The sequence below is a fragment of the Canis lupus genome, chromosome X, assembly GCF_011100685.1.
Source record: "Canis lupus familiaris isolate Mischka breed German Shepherd chromosome X, alternate assembly UU_Cfam_GSD_1.0, whole genome shotgun sequence".
Taxonomy (NCBI): Eukaryota; Metazoa; Chordata; class Mammalia; order Carnivora; family Canidae; genus Canis; species Canis lupus.
Window position 1 is genome coordinate 57,544,101 of NC_049260.1, and position 17,673 is coordinate 57,561,773.

Here is a 17,673-nt window from a genome sequence, read left to right on the forward strand (position 1 = left end):
TAAAAAAAGAGAGTAATGATGAAAATAAATAAAATACGAGGTATTCGGTATTCTATGCTGGGTTCTTGTACAAACCTAGAGATAACATTTGAATGGAGAGAAAAACTATACCTTTGGAAAGGGATCAGGACTGCTAACTTGTCTTTTCCATACTTACACAGCACAAACCCTCACCCACCACTCTTTCACATCATTCATGAACAATGCTTCACAAAGAAGTTTCAGCCTCGTTTTTAAAACATGTTTAGTGTATTTTCCTGCATGGAGTGGGACAGAATAAAATAAACGTTTTTAGAGGTTTCTTAAAAGTGTCAGGGCTGAGCTCAGTCAAAAGAGGAAAGAATTTTGGGCCAGAGAACAGCATCTCAACCCCTTTATGAAGTTGCTTTCTGTCACAGAATTAAACAAGGAAGCAACTTGTTTTGAATCCAGTTTTGTCACTGACTTACTATATGAATTTAGGCTCACACTCTTTCTATTTTTCCTATCTTTTCAATTAGTCGGATGAATTAGACCTCGATCTCTAGCAGAACGGGGCTCACTGAAGCAAAAAGAATTAGGTTCTGTGCACTCTAACATGTACTAGCTGTTGCAGCTTTTGGAAAATTGGTCCACTTTTCTGGGCTTAGTTTCTTCATTTGTAAAATTGGGAAACTCAGTTCCCAGCTTACCTTATAGTATTATAATAATTTGGTAAAATAACAGAAAGACAGTTTTGTCTATTATAAAATGCTGTACATGTATGAGGTAACTGAAAGTCGAGGAGAACCAGAGATATCTAGAATGTAGAAAGAAGAAAGGAGTAGTGGCAAAGGTAAAACAAATTTGGGATGAAAAACTAAAAGGAAAAGAAAGAAAAGAAGCAAGAATGAGGCAATTTCAATGAGGACAAAGGTTGTGCCTAAAAGGAAGGGCACCGGCTCTGGAAAACTGGGGGAGGGGCCGCAGGCAGGCTGGGTCACGTTGTTGGCGGAGCCATTTCAGCAGTGCACGGCGGTTGGGCGCGGGACTTATTTTGCTGTAACGCCCGCTCCAGGCTTTTATCACTTTTTCCCCTAGAGCTCATCTAAAACCTAAGATGGCGGCTTTCGTACTGAGAGGGTGAGTACTGCCAGCTTACTAGGTTTGGAAAGCAGCCAATGAACAAATCTGAGGAAAGTACAGAAACTCGCCAACTTTTGTTTTGTGGTGAGTGCTAAGCTTCACATCCGCCAGAGAAATGTCCGGTAGGAAGGCTACACACTTCGGAATCGCGTGGCCGGCCTGGGGAGGGAGGAGAAGCCGGCCTGTTTTTCATTTTTCTGTCTCTCACCTTTTTTTAAAATATCGGAAAGTAATTTCCTTATTTAGTCACCTTACCACCACTGATGAAGCGGATAGTAGCTCGTAGAAGAGATTCTGAGCCGTTTCCCTTTCATTTTTCCTTGTTTAAATGGGTTTTTATTGACACCATGCGGGCCCAAAATGAGAGATTTTTTTTTTCTCCCCACAGCGCTTTCAGGAGCAGCCTAACCTGTTGGACCTACTTTCCCTTATTTTCTTCATGCTGTATTTCGCTAGCAAACGTTGTAGTTTTGATAAACTAATCAATTTTAACATACTCATTGTAGGCTAGATTTAAAAAAAATTTTTTTTTAATGTCCTTTATGTTTCAGATGACTTCTGGGTAATATAATACTTATCATTTGTTTTGAAAGTGCATTGTTCTGTTCAGAGGTAGGTGTGTGCGTGCGTACAGGTAATCTCTGAGGGAATTGTTAAATTATTTTGTGTCTTACCTTGATTACTCAGTAGGAAAAGAGCTAGATTTTCCGTGTTCAAATCTCTTGGTGAAAATAAATTTATATTAAGCATAATATTTTTGGGGGAAGACAGTAAAAAATTTGCAACTTTGTTTTTATGACGTGTAACTGGAAACAACCTGCATAACCTTCTATAAAATGTTTGAGTAAATTGTGGGACGTTTGTGTCTATGCAATACTTTGCAGCTCTAGAAACAGATTTACCTCTTTACACACTTTTGATCTAGAGAATGCTATTACAATAGTTACGTGAGAAAAGTAAGTTGCAGATGCCTAGTATGATCTTGTGTCTTTGGTGGAAGAGGTGATGAGGGAGTATAAGATTAACTTTTTTCCTTTGTCTTTTTTGGGGGGCTTTCTACATATGTTATGAAGTACTTAAGATATATAAACATAACTAACTTAATGAGAGATACAAAAAAAAAAATACAGTATTCACCATCCAAACATAAAAATAATACATTGCTATAATAGTTGAAGTTCTTTGTGTACCCATTCCTGAATGCATCTCTTTTCTTCCTTCATCCCTAGAGGTAACCATTATTTTAAACAGTGGTTTTATTTCCCATGCATTTCTTAAACTTTTGTGACGTGTGGAACTACTTCTAGGATGGGTAATTTTTAAATAAATTTTGAAGATAAATTTTTAAAAGAAGTGTCAATAAAGATGAATTTTTAATTTTTAAGTGCCTGTTATCTGGATTACAGTAACAGGGGGCATTTGAAGTTTCTCCTAAGTTGAAGGCAGAATCTAATTAAAAAAAAAAAAAAAAACAACACAGGAAATGTTGGAAAGGAAGTAGAGAAATTGGAACCCTGGTACATTGCTTTTGGGATTTAAAATGGTGCAGCCACTGTGGAAAATAGTATGGGGATTTCTTTTTAGGTTACACATGGAATTACCATGCTTCTTGCCAACACTTGTTATTCTTTGTTTTTGTTTTGTTTTAAGAAAATTAGAACCATTTTAATAAGTTTGAAGTGGTATGTCATTGATTAGATTTGCGTTTTCCTAAAGACTGACTTGGGGCATGTTTTCTTGTGCTTGTTGATCATTTGTTTTCTTTGCAGAAATGTCTATTCCGGTCCTTTGCCCATTTTTTAATTTGGGTATTTTTGTTGGTGAGTTGTAAGAATTATTTATATATTCTCAACTGTTATATATGGTTTGGAAATTTTTTTCCCATTCTGTAGGTATTTTTCATACTTTAGGATGTCCTTTGGTTTGGTGTACAATTTTTAAAAAATTTGAAGCCCAGTTTGTCTATTTTTTTCTTTCGTTGCTTGTGTTTTCAGTGTCAAATCTAAGAATTTTTTGTCCAAAGTCATGAAGATTTATCTCTATGTATTCTTCTAAATACTTCATAGTTTTAGCTCTTATATATATGCCATTGATTTATTTTGAGTTAATTTTTATATATGATGTGAGGTCCAGCTTCATTTTTTTATATGCACATAGCCAGTTGTCCCAGCACCATACATCGAAGAGACTTGTCCACTCCCTATTGAATGGTCTTGGCACTCTTGTTGAAATCAGTTAGCCATAGATGTATATAGGTTTAGCTCAGGTCATTCAAAATTATTCCATTTGTCTCTGTATCTGTCATTATACTAGTACCACACTATTTTGATTACTGTAGATTGTAGTAAGTTTTAAAATTGCAAAGTGCCACTCTTTTAACTTTGTTGTTCTTTTTCAAGATTATTTTGGCTTTTCAGGGTCCCTTGCAGTTCCATATGAGTTATAGGATCAGCTTGTTCGTTTCTTTTTAAGTCATAGAAAAAAAACGAGGAGTTGCAAACCAAAAACACAATAGTACTGGCTTTTATATTTATCTATGTAGTTATCTTTACCCATGTTCTTTATTTCTTCCTACGCTTTTGAGTTACTTTCTATTATCCTTCCATTTTAGCCTGAAGAAGTCCCTTTGGCAGTTCTTGTAGGGTAGGCCTATTAGGAAGAAATTCCCGGGATCCCTGGGTGGCGCAGCGGTTTGGCGCCTGCCTTTGGCCCAGGGCGCGATCCTGGAGACCCAGGATCGAATCCCACATCAGGCTCCCGGTGCATGGAGCCTGCTTCTCCCTCTGCCTGTGTCTCTGCCTCTCTCTCTCTCTCTCTGTGACTATCATAAATAAATAAAAATTAAAAAAAAAAAATTTAAAAAAAAAAAAAAAAAGGAAGAAATTCCCTCAGATTTTCTTTATCTGGAAATGTCTTAATTTTTCCTGTCTGTTTTGATAGATAAAATATAATTCACACGCCATACAATTACCCACTTAAAGTGTACAGTTCAGTGGTTTTTAATCTATGTACAGCCATCACTACAGTCATTTTAGAGTATTTTCATCACCCCAAGAAGTCCATGCCGTTTAGCCATAACTGCATATCCCCTTGAACCCTATCTGCTCAGCCCTAGGCAATGCCTAATCTACCTTTATTCTCTATAGATATCTCAGTTTTGAACATCCTGTATGAATGGAATCATATAATACGTGGTCTATTGTGATTGACTTCTTTCACTTAGCATAATGCTTCAAAGTTCATGTTATAGCGTGTATCAGTACTTCATTCTATTTATGACTGAATAATGTTTCAAATTATGATTTACCGCATTTTGTTTATGCATTCATTCATTGATGGACATTTAGGTTGTTTCCACCTTTAGGCTATTAATAATTCTGCTAAAACATTCATGTATAAATTTCTTTGTAGACATGTTATCATTTCTCTAGGTGTATACTTTTTTTTTCTTTTGCTAGGACTCTTTCTAAACAAGAAAAGTTCTCTAGGTGTATACTTAAAGACTGTTTTTGCTGGGTCATATGGTAGCAATGTTTAATTGCCTGAAAAACTGCCTGATTCTTCCAAAGTGGCTGCGCCATTTTACAATCACAGCAGCAGTGTATGAGGGCTCTAACTTGTCTACATTCTCACCAACTCTTGTCATTATCTGACTTCATCCAATTCTAGCCATCCTAGTGGATGTGAAGTCGTATCTCATTGTAGTCTTTTTTTCCCACAAGGTTAATCCTCAGAAGTTGGTCCTCAGGGAGGGGCAATTTGAATATGCCCACAGTTACCCTGGGATGACTGGTTTTGTTAAGGTTGTCTTTCCCTGTCCACACCCAGCAGCCAAGATCCCCTTACTGGGAACTAATTGTTTTCCACAACGCCCTGGGGCATAAACTACTTTGAATGTTAATCCAATCAAAATGTGGGTCCTTTGAAGAAATAGTTTTTGAGGTTAGTATTTGATATTTGTTCTGACCCCAGGAGGGCTCCTCCCACTTGTTTTAGTCTGCAGTTCTTTTCTTGCAAATTAGCTTACCTACAGTTAGTTCAGCCTCTATATTTTGAATCTGCTAACTGGCTTTTATTACAACCTCACTGTTTTTTAGGTCTCCTTTAGACTTGGGACTTTCTCCATGCTCTTGCAAATGAAGTCAGTCCTTTTGGGAAGAAATTAAGAGCTATCTGTTTTAATGTCTACTTCTTCGCTCAAACAAAAGCCTGGTCTCTGGTGATGAGGTAGGAACAAGGCAAATTTCTTTCTGAGTGACAGTAGGTTGTGGAGGGGCAAGTGCAGCCAGATGTCATCAGGGTTTGCTTTTCTCTCTTCACAACCCAGGACAAGGATGGTCAGGGCCCCAGTGTTTTCCATGCACCACACCCAATAAATTATACATTCTACCGGGGGGGCTGAAAGGGCTGGAACTCCTACCTTTCAACCACACTTGCCCAGGACTCTCAACCCTGTTAACAGGCAGCTGGGGGCTGGATAAGAAACTGTTCCTCCTGGGAGGAAAGCCCTCTGAATTGGGTCTTGGTGGGAGGGGTGGAAAGGGAGCCCTGTGTTCTTGGTTGCAGGAATCTGGAGTAGAGATTCCCTTTCCTTGAGCTCAAGATGAGAGAGGGAGGGAAGGGGAATGGTCTTGGTTCAAATAGAGACTCATCTTTGTTAGTGGATTTTTTTTTTTTTTTAGGTTTTATTTATTTATTCATGAGAGACACACACAGAGAGAGAGAGGCACAGATACAGGCAGAAGAAGAAGCAGGCTCCATGCAGGGAGCCTGACATGGGACTTGATTCCGGGTCTCCAGGATCACACCCTGGGCTGAAGGCGGCGCTAAACCGCTGAGCCACCCGGGCTGCCCTGTTAGTGGATTTTTGAAGTTGTTCTTGACTATATGTTTCATTTGCTGTTTGTCCTTAGATCAGTTTCCAGAGGCTTTAAATGGCTTTTAAAGAAAAATAGTTTTCATCACTTTCAGTGGGGAGCAGCAGGTCACTCGGGTTCTTCATGCTGTCATACTATAAGCTGATCTTTTTCCTTTAGTTTTGAAAGATATTTTTATCAGATGTAGATTTATTGGTTGGCAGCTTTTTTCTTTCAGCAGTTTAAATATGTCATTGCACTGCCTTCTGGCCTCTGATTTCTGATAATGGGTTGCTTCTCTTTCCTTGCTCTTAGCATTTTTAGGGGGAGGATTTCAACAGTTTGATTATACTACATCTCATTGTGCACGTCTTTGAGTTTATTCTCTTTGGGGTTCATTGAATTTTAAGATATGGAGATTGGCTACTATTCAGATATTCTTCATGAATCATTTTGTTCTAGCCTCATTTTGCATGTGTTGGTACACTTAATGTTGTCTCTTAGGCTCTTTTCATATTCTTCCTTTTTTTTCCTTTTCCATTCCTCAGACTGAATAATCTTAATTTACCTATCTTCATGGTCCTTTATTTTTTCTTCAGCCTATTGAAATTTTATGTTGAACCCCTCTAAAATTTTTCATTTCGTTTATTGTGCTTTTCAGTTTAGAATTTGTATATGTTTCCTTTTTGTAATTTCTATCATTTATTGTTATTTTCTGTTTATTGATATGCTGTTCTCTTGGTTTTTGTCCATGGTTTCTGTTAGCTCTTTGGCATATTTATGATAGTTGATTTTTCTACAAAGTTTAATGTCCGGGCTTAGGGACCCTTTCTGCTAACTTTTTTCTTTCTGTGAATGGGCCATACTTACTTGTTTGTTTAGATGCCTAATAATTTTTTAATGAAAAATTTTCTTGAAAAGTAGGCACTTTGAATTTGGTAGTATGGTGGCTCTGGAAATCAGTATTTCCTCTCTCCCTAGGGTTTGTGTTGTTGATTATTGTGGGGTGCAGTCATCTGCTTGTTTAATTACTTTTCTAAACTATTTTTGCAGACTATATACCTTGTCATAGGTAGTCATTAAAGTCTCCATTCCATTATCTTAGTTGTTAGGCAGTGGCCTGATAAGATTTCTTTATTTTTTATTTTTTTAAAATATTTTATTTATTTATTTGTGAGAAACACACACAGAGAAAGGCAGAGACACAGGCAGAGAGAGAAGCAGGCTCCATGCAGGGAGCCTGATGTAGGACTCGATTCCAGGACTCTAGGATCATGCCCTGGGCTGAAGGCAGGTGCCCAACCACTGAGCCACCCAGGTGTCCCTGATAAGATTTCTTTAAATGACTTTTTTCTTTTCCTTTTTTCTTCTTTTAAAGATTTACTTATTTATTCGTGAGAGACAGAGGCAGAGACATAGGCAGAGGGAGAAGCAGGCTCCTCACAGGGAGCTGATGTGGGATTCGATTCCCAAACTGGGATCATGCCCTGAGCCAAAGGCAGACGCTCTACTGCTGAGCTACCCAGGCATCCTGATTTTTTCTTTTTCTGTTTTTTTTTTTGGTCATCCTGACAATTTTTGTGTTTGAGTTTTAGTGGTTGGGCTTTGTATATATACACACACACATATATTTTTAAAAATTTTTGTTATTTATTTATTCATGAGAGACACAGAGAGAGAGGCAGAGGGAGAAGCAGGCTTCCTTCAGGGAACCCGATGTGGGACTCAATTCCAAGACCTTGGGATCACTACCTGAGCCAAAGGCAGATGCTCAACCACTGAGCCACAAGGTGCCCTTAGACTGACTGACTGACTATCTATCTATCTATCTATCTATCTATCTATCTATCTATCTATCTATCTATATTTTAATTTATTTGACACTGCAAGAGAGCACAAGCAGGGGTAGCAGTAGAGGGAGAGGGAGAAGCAAACTCCTTATGGGGCGGGGCAAGATGTCGGAAGAGTAGGGTCCTCAAGTCACCTGTCCCCACCAACTTACCTAGATAACTTTCAGATCATCCTGAAAACCTACAAATTTGGCCTGAGATTTGAAGAGAGAACAGCTGGAATGCTACAGAGAGAAGAGCAGACTCCTTGGCGAGCAGGGAGCCTGATGTGGGGCTCTATCCCAGGACTGCAGGATGATGACCTGAGCCAAAGACAGACACTTAAAACTGACTGAGCTATCTAGGCACCCCCAAAATTTGTATTTAATGTAAATTTTGATATATTTGGATTTAGGTTTACTACTTACTGTTTTCTGTTTCTTTTTTGTTCTCCCCCCCCCCTTTTTGCATTCTTTTGGGTTATTTGGATACCTTTTAGTTTTCCATTTATTTTATTATTTTTAACTGTATCTTTTTATATAGCTTTTTAAAGTATTTGCTTTAGGGGTTACACAATACATATTTAAGTTTTGACTGTCTCTTTGACCCTATAATTTGGAATGTAGAAACATTAACATCATTTAGGTCCTTTAACTTGCTATCTTTTATGCTGTAATGTCATGTATTGCATTGGCATACATTGAAAACTATCAGAAGATGTTCATATCTTTTGTTTTCATCCTTAAAATAATTTTAAAGAATTCAAGAAAGATAAATAATCTGTTGGATTATCCAGATAAATATTTGTTACTCTTTATTCTTGATGATTCAGGTTTCCTTCTGGTATTTCCCTTCTACATGAAGCACTTCTTTTAGCAGTTCTTATAGAGAAGCCCTCAGAGGCTATATATTCTTAGTTTTCTATCATCTGAGAATGTCTTTATTATATTTTCATTCCTGCTAGTAATTTTTCTCGGTAGATTATTTTAGGCTGATATTTCCTTTTTTCAGCCATTTAAATATGTGTTACTTTGTTCTGGCTTTTATAATTTCTGCTGGGAAATCAGTTATTTGAATTATTATTTCTCTATGTGGTAGTATTTTATGTTTCTCTTACTGCTTATATAATATTTGCTTTGGCTTCACTTTTTGGCAGTTTCATTATGATATACCTGACTATGGATTTCTTTGTTTATCCCTTTTGAAGTTTTCTTGGTTTCTCGAATATGTAGGTATGTCTATTGCAGATTTTAGGAAGTTTTCAGGCATTTATTTTCTCAGATATCTTCAGTCCTACTCTCTTTCTCTTCCTTCTGTTATTATAGTTCCCTGAGCCTTTGTACATTTATGCTCAATATTTTCTCTATTTGATAGTTTTTATTTATCTCTTTAAGTTCTTTTGCCATCTCCATTGTGCTGTTGAGTCTGTCCATTTATGTTTTAATTTTAGTTACCGTATTTTTAACTTTAAAATTTTCACTTTTTGAGCGGGGAGGGTGCCTGGGTGGCTTGGTTGGTTGGTTAATCTGCCTCGGCTCAAGTCATGATCCTGATTCCTGGATCGAGCCCTGCATTGGGCTCCCTGCTCAGTGGGGAATCTGCTTCTCCCTCTGCCCCTCATCCTGCTTGTCCTCTTCCTCTCGAGCTCTCTCAAATAAATAAAATCTTAAAAGAAATTTTAAAATTTAACTTTTTTGATCTATTTATCAGCAAGATTTTCACTTTAAATATTTGTTGCCAGAAATTTTGTGATTGCTTGTTTCAGCATTTCCCCCCCCACATTTTAATAATAGTTGTTTAATAATTGATAGTTTTAAGAACTGTCCTCTTGCTGGCATTCTTTTTTTTAAGTAGGCTCCATTCCCAGTGTGGAGCCCACTGTGGGGCTTGAACTCCTGACCCTGAGATCAAGACCTGAGCTGAGATCAAGAGTCAGAAGCTTAACTGACTTAAGCCACCCAGGCACCCCTTGTTGCCATTTTTCATGATTTAATTCATGTTATGCTGTCCTGGCAATAATGCTACAGAAGTAATGCTGTGCCATTCTCTGTGTATCATATGTACGTGTTGTCATTATGTCTTAATACATATGATGTTAACTTTTATCTCTTGGTTAAAGTGTACCAAAGTTTTCTACTGTAAAATTACTATTTTTTCCTTTCAATTTTGTATGTATCTTGTGGGGATATACTTTGAGATTATGCAAATGCAATGTTTCTTATACTTTTACCCACTGATTTTATCCCTCCATGCCTCTTACTTTCCATAATGATTATGTTAGTGTTTGTTTCAAGGTTATTCAGGATTTCCAATATTCCTTCTGTGTTTAATAATTGCAAGTCTGTAAGGAATAGCTGTCTTTTCTCCCCATTTTATTTACTTAATCAAATATTTATTAGTATGGACTCATTGATACTTATTTCATTGTTTTGGTTATAATCTTAATGCTATCATTTTGTTGTAATAACTATCAGATTTAGCCCCTGGACTTTTCTTCAGATTGCCTCCTGTGTCCTTTTGATATGCTTCCATGTTTTTTGAGCATTGTCCTCCTTTCTTATACGAATATGTGTTAGGCACATCTTATTTTTTCCTCACCCAACTCCGGAATCAACCATTTTTCAAAGGAACCCTGATTCCTGTTATTGGAGAATGGTTTTTAGAAGACACTATTTGTGTGCTCATTGTTTTGGGGATATCATTGTTTTTAGGTCCTCTGAACCGTTAAGAAGTATATGTTTGTAGTCACATGTAGACACCATTCTTTCTGTATTTTTCTGTACATATGTGTATGTGTGTGGTTGTATGTATCTGTAAAACCATGTATTCATATTAATATGTGTGATTCCAAATAAAAGCACAGGGTTCTTTCTCTTCTAGTCTTCCCATTTTTCTTCATTGTAATTCCTTTTTATGGAAGTAAAAAACCTGGTTCTTACTATTCTTGATATATATACTTCCCTTAATTTTAAAATGTTAGTTTTCTGATTGTTTTTATGTTTGAAACAGAGAGTTTTAAAATTACCAGAATATTCCCTCTGAGGAGCACATTTCCTAAGTAGAGTACAGTATTTGTGTACAGTTCATCTTTAGTCTTAAGTTTATAGTAAAACATAATGTTTCTAAAGTTACTTAGTTCTTTACTTAGTTCTTATATGCCCAGTTAAATTTTTTATGTTCCCCATTAGTTTCACAGTTTGGTTTGTTGTTTTTTGTATTCCATTTTGGGTTTTCCCCCACATATTGGTTATGTTGAAATACACATTTATTTTTTTGGTTGTGTGAAATACTACCATAGTTCTAAGTGTCAGACCTATACAAAAAGGCTTATAGAGAGAAATGTCACTCCTCAAATATTATACATAAGAAAAACATTCCCTATATATAATATAATCAGTCTTAGTAGTTTCTGCTTTATACTCCTTGAATTTATACTCCTTGAATTTCCTTTGCAGAAGTGAACTTATACATGCATAATTTTGTATATCTCATTTTTTTTCTTACATGAGAGGTTGTATTCTGCAGCTGATCTCTTGAAATTTGATTTTTTTTTCCATTTCTAGTATATCCTGGAAGAAGTTGCGCTGTATCAGGTAATAGAGATCTATAGAGATCTTTCTCATTAAAAAAAAAAATTATTGCTGTACATTTTTTTATTGCTTCATTGTTTTTTTTAATAAATTTATTTTTTATTGGTGTTCAATTTACCAACATACAGAATAACACACAGTGCTCATCCCATCAAGTGCCCTCCTCAGTGCGCGTCACCCATTCACCCCCACCCCCCGCCCTCCTCCCCTTCCACCACCCCTAGTTCGTTTCCCAGAGTTAGGAGTCTATGTTCTGTCTCCCTTTCTGATATTTCCCACCCATTTCTTCTCCCTTCCCTTATATTCCCTTTCACTATTATTTATATTCCCCAAATGAATGAGAACATAAACTATTTGTCCTTCTCCAATTGACTTACTTCACTCAGCAGAATACCCTCCAGTTCCATCCACGTTGATATTGCTTCATTGTTTTAATTCACTATAGTTTATTTAATCTTACGGGTATGGAGAGTTAGATTCTTTTCAGTGTTTTCCAGTTGCAAACATGGCTACAGAGAATAGCTTTGCATATATATATTTTTGTATTGTTGAAGATGGATCTGTGGTATAGACTTCTGTAAGAGTTGTTAATTGCTTTTAAAGGCTGTCATTTTCAGTATTGCTAAATATCCCTCCAAATGATTATAAACTTTGTATTCATACCAGCCTTGTGGGAGAGTACCTATGTCCTTATACCTTCACTGAGTATAGTTTTATTTTTTAATTTTAAAAAAAGATTATTTATTCATAAGAGAGAGTCAGAGACCTAGGCAGAGGGAGAAGGAGGCTTCCTGCTGGGAGCCTGATGCAGGACTTGATCCCAGGATCCTGGGATCAGGCCCTGAGCCAAAGGCAGACACTCAACTAATGAGCCACCCAAGCGTCCTTTGAGTGTACTTTTAAACAAATGAAAGATTTTACAAAACATGGTGTATTTTTTGCAATTAACAATAAACCATGATCATGAATGTATACATATGCATACATAATGCATAGATGCACACCTGTGCATATACTTGCAATGGTTTCTTTTTTCTCCTGTATACGTTTATTATTTAAACAAACCTCTCTCTCTCTCTTTTAAATTTTTTAATTTAATTTTAAGGATTTTGTTTATTCATGAGAGACACAGAGAGAGAGGCAGAGACGCAGGCAGAGGGAGAAGCAGGCTCCTCTCTGGGAGCCTGATGTGGGACTTGATCCCGGGACCTCGGGACCACACCCTGAGCAGAAGGCAGACGCTCAACCACTGAGTGACCCAGGTCAACCACTGAGTGACCCAGGTGTCCCTTTCTCTCTCTCTTTTTTTTTTAAAGATTTTATTTATTTGAGAGAGAGAGTGAGCGAGCACATAGGAGCAAAGGTGAAGGGTAGAGGGAGAGGGACAAGAAGACTCCCTGCTGAGCAGGGAGCCTGTTGTGGGGCTTGATCCCAGGACCCTGGAATCATGATCTGAGCCGAATGATGACTTAACCAACTGAGCCACCTTGGTGCCCCCAAGCCTCTCCTAATGAAATTTTACATTTTTTTTACTCTTATATACAATGGTGTGAATAATTATAGTGTTTGTGTTTTGTGTTATTATTGGAGTCACAATCTAAAATCAGTTTCTTTCATCAGTGTTTTATTTGGTTTTCAGTGTACATATCTTTCACCTTTTTGGTTACATTTATTTGTAGGTATCTTACGGTTTTGGTGCAATTTTAAATGGGATTAGTTCCTTGATTTCCCCTTCTGGTGCTTCATTATTGGTATACAGAAATGCAACAGATTTCTGTTTGTTGATTTTATATCTTGCGACTTTACTGAGTTTATGTGTTCTAGCAATTTTTTGGTGGAGTCTTCTGTCTTGTCTATGTGGAGTATCATGTCATCTGCAGATAGTGAAAGTTTGGCTTCTTCCTTGCCTATTTGCATGCTTTTTCTCTTTGTTGTCTGATTGCTGTGGCTAGGACTTCCAGTACTGTATTAAGTAACAGTGGTGAGAGTGGACATCCATGTCTTATTCCTGACCATAGAGGAAAAAGCTCCCAGTTTTTGCCCATTGAGGATGATATTAACTGTTGAGTTTTTCATGCATGGCCTTTATTATGTTGAGTTGTGTTCCCTCTATCCCTACTTTCTTGAGGGTTTTTATCATGAATGGATGTTGTACTTTGTTAGATGCTTTTCCTTCATCTATTGAGAGGATCATAAAGTCTTCTCCTTTCTTTTATTAATGTAGTGTATCATGTTGATTTGCAAATATTAAATGAGTATTACAGCCCAAAAATAAATCCCACTTGATCATGGTGAATGATTCTTTTCATTTACTGTTGGGTTTGATTTACTGGTATCTTGTTGAGAATTTTTGCATCCATGTTCACCAGGAATATTCATCTGTATTTCTCTTTTTTAGTGGAGTCTGGTTTTGGAATCAAGGTAATGCTGACCTCCTAGAATGAACTTGGAAGTTTTCCTTACATTTCTGTTTGTTGGAACAGCTTCACAAAAATATGAATTTATTTTTTTATTTTTATTTTTTTTAAGATTCTATTTATTCATGAGAGACAGAGAGAGAATGAGATTGAGAGAGAGAGAGAGAGAGAGAGAGAGAGAGAGAGGCAGAGACACAGGCAAAGGGAAAAGCGAACTCCATGTAGGGAGCCTGATGTGGGACTTGATCCCAGGACTCCAGGATCACGCCCTGGGCCGAAGGCAGGCGCTAAACTGCTGAGCCACCCAGGGATCCCCGCAAAATATGAATTCTTTAAATGCTTGATAGAATTCCCTTGTGAAGCCATCTGGCCCTGGACTTTTGTTTCTTGGGAGGTTTTTGATTACTGATTCAATTTCTTTATTGGTTATGATCTGTTCAAGTTTTCTATTTCTTCCTGTTTCAACTTTGGTTGTTTATATGTTCCTAGGAATTTATTCATTTCTTCCTTATTGTCCCATTTGTTGACATATATTATTTCATAATATTCTCTTATAATTGTTTAGATTTCTGTGGCTTTGGCTGTTCTTTCTCCTCTTTCACTTGTGATTTTATTTATTTGGGTCCTTTTTTCTTTTTGGTATGTCTGGCTAGGGGTTTATCAATTTTATTAATATTGTGAAATAAACAGCTTCTGGTTTCATTTATCTGTTCTGTTCTTTTAGTTTCTATATCATTTATTTCTGCTCTAATTTTTATTTCCCTTCTTCTAATAACTCTAGCCTTTCTTTGTTCTTCTTTTTCTAGCTCCTTTAGGTGTAAGGTTAGGTTGTCTATTTGATATTTTGATATTTTCTTGATTCTTGAGGTAGGCCTTTGTTGCTATATACTTACATCTTCTGATGGCTTTTGCTACATCCCAAAGGTTTTGGACCATTGTGTTTTCATTTTCAGTTTCCATGTATTTTTTAAATTTATTTTTTAATTTCCTGGGTGACCAGTTTACGTTGTTAAACTCTATGTATTTGTGGATTTTCCAAATTTTTTCTTGTGCTTGACTTCAAGTTTCTTAGTGTTGTGGTCAGAAAAGATGCATTGTATTATCTCAATCTTTTTGTCCTTATTGAGGCCTGATTTGTGACCTAACAAGTGATCTATTCTGGAGAATGTCTCATGTGTACTTGAAAAGAATGTGTATTCTGCTGCTTTGGGGTAAAATGTTCTCAATATATCTGTTGAATCTATCTGGTCCAGTTTGTCATTCATAGCCATTGTTTCCTTGTTGATTTTCTGCTTAGATGATCTGTCTATTGATGTAAGTAGGTTATTAAAGTCCCCTACTCTTACTGTATTGTTATTCCTGAGTTCCTTTATTGGATTGGTTATTAATTATATATATTTCGGTGCTCCCAAGTTGGGGGCATAAATTTTACAGTTGTTGGATCTTCTTGTATGAATTGTCCCCTTTATTATGATTCAGTGTCCTTCTTCATCTCTTGTTATAGTCTTTAGTTTAAAATCTAGTTTTTCTGGTGTATTGCTACTCTGGTGTTTTTGACCTCATTTTATGGTAAACGTTTCTCCATTCTCTCAGTTTCAATCTGCAGGTGTGTTTAGGTCTAAAATGAGTTTCTTACAGGCAGCATACAGATGGGTCTTGTTTTATTGTTTTACTAACCATTTTGTTACCCTGTGTCTTTTGATCAGAGCATTTAGTCCATTTACATTCAAAGTGATTATTAATAGATACAAATTTATTTTATTTACATATTTATTTATTTATTTTAGATACAAATTTAATACTGTTTTATTACTTGTTTTGTCATTGTTTCTGGAGATTTTCTGTTCCTTTCTAGTCTTTGTCACTTTTTGTCTTTCTTTCCTACCCAAAGAGTCCCCTTTAGTATTTCTTGCAGGGCTAGTTTAGTGGTCATGAACTCCTTTAATTTTTGTTTGGGAAACTCATTTTCCTTCTATTCTGAATGATAGCCTTGTTAGTTAGAGTATTCCTGGCTGCAGATATTTCCCATTCAGCATGTTGAATATATCATACCACTCCTGTCTGGCTTGCCAAGTTTGTTTGTTTGTTTGTTTCTTTCTTTCTTTCATTAAAGGCTTACCAAGTTTCTATGCAGACATTTGCAGTTAACTTTATGGGTCTTCCTTTGTAAGTTTAGGGACTACTTCTTTCTTGCTGCTTTTAGGAATTTTCCTTTGCAAATTTAACTACAATATGTCTTGTTATTAGCCTGTTTTTGTTGATTTTGATGAGAGTTCTCTGAGCCCCTTGGATTTGGATGTCTGTTTCCTTCCTCAGATTAGGGAAGTTTTGAGTTATTATTTCCTCAAATAAACCTTCTACCCCTTTTTCTCTCTCTTCTTCTGGGACTCCTATGATACAAATATATTATTACATTTGATGGAGTCACTGATTTCCCTAAGTCTACTCTTGTTTTCTTCTGGGATTAATTCCTCCTTCTTGGCACTTTGCCTAGGGCTGTCTTCTATGTGTTAGAAAAGCTTGTTATTTTTCCTGCTCCCAAGAGTAATGGCTTTATGAAGAAAAGGTCAAGTAGTGTATATACAGCCTGATGCTTCAGTGAGAGTCTCTAGTGTGTGCTGCATACACTCTGCTGCTATGTTTTGACTATTCTTTCCCTTGGGTCAGTCATCTCCAGAGGTTCTCCTTGCCTGCAGTGGGCAATGTTTGGATCTTGGCCAGAATGTGGCGATTTTTAACTAGGTGTGCTCTGGTCTGCTTGTTACAGGAGACCTGATTGTACTTCCACTGTAACTGAAGCCTTGCAGAACTTTATGGTTGGGGGACACCTGGGTGGCTCAGTCACTTAAGCATCTGCCTTCAACTAAGGTCATGATCTCAGGGTCCTGCTCCCTGCTCAATGGGAAGCCTGTTTCTGCCCTTCCCCCTCACTAGTGCTCACACACTCTCTCTTTCTCAAATAAATAAATAAAATCTTAAAGAATTCTATGGTTGGTAGACATCATACATGCAGGGCTTTCTACTGGTCTTCTGGGGAAAAGGTGTGCTGTGCTTTTCCTTATGTATACTTGGCAGGAGTGTGCATTAGCAGCAGAGTGCATGGGGTGGGGGAATTGATGTAACCAGATAAGCAGGTTAGACTGCCAGGTAGCCTGTCTTGGCTCTGTTTTGTTTATTGAAGTTGGTTTATGATGGGGGAAGAGGGTTGGTGGTGGATGGAAATGGTGCCAGCCAGTCCCTTTTTCCTTGGAGAGGGGAGTCTATGTTTGCTGCTCTCAGTGAAGCATTCCCAGAAGAATGAATAATTTCTTCCTGTGTGTCCCAAGTATTTTTTAGATTACTGTTTTCATACTGTTTGTCTCCAGGTTGCTTGCCTTCCTGGAGCAGATCATTGTGCTTTGGCCTGTATCTCACCCAAGCTTGCTGACTTTTAAAACTCTAAACTAGGGGATCCCGGGTTGGCTTGGCGGTTTGGCGCCTGCCTTCGGCCCAGGGCATGATCCTGGATTCCCGGGATCGAGTCCCGCGTCGGGCTCCCTGCGTGGAGCCTGCTTCTCTCTCTCCCTGTGTCTCTGCCTCTCTCTCTCTCTCTCTCTCTCTCTCTCTCTCTCTCTGTGGGTCTCTCATGAATAAATAAATAAAATCTTAAAAAAATAAAACTCTAAACTTTAGGAAACTGGTGTGCTGGGGACTTACAATGGTCTTCTGAGGTAGGGTCTCAGCATACTGGAACTAATGCAGGTTTGAGCAAGAAGGGCAGTCATGCCAGAGTTCAGGGCTGTGGTATTTGTAGCAAAGCAGGCTAAATAGCCAGTTTCTGATTTATCTGCCCTCAGCCGGTATCTCTGTACCTATGCTGAGGGACAGGGGAGGGAAC

At 37.4% G+C, this 17,673-nt stretch overlaps 1 long non-coding RNA gene across 4 annotated transcripts in view; it reads left to right on the top strand.

Moving 5' to 3' along the window:
* Positions 1 to 976: 976 nt before the first annotated feature.
* LOC102157030 overlaps positions 977 to 17,673 on the top strand; it is a 78,673-nt gene continuing 61,976 nt past the window's right edge. For all 4 annotated transcript variants that reach the window (XR_005386348.1, XR_005386347.1, XR_005386349.1 and 1 more), the window contains exons 1-2: positions 977 to 1,101; positions 5,202 to 5,331. This is a non-coding gene — a long non-coding RNA (uncharacterized LOC102157030). The remainder of the gene's footprint in view (positions 1,102 to 5,201; positions 5,332 to 17,673) is intronic.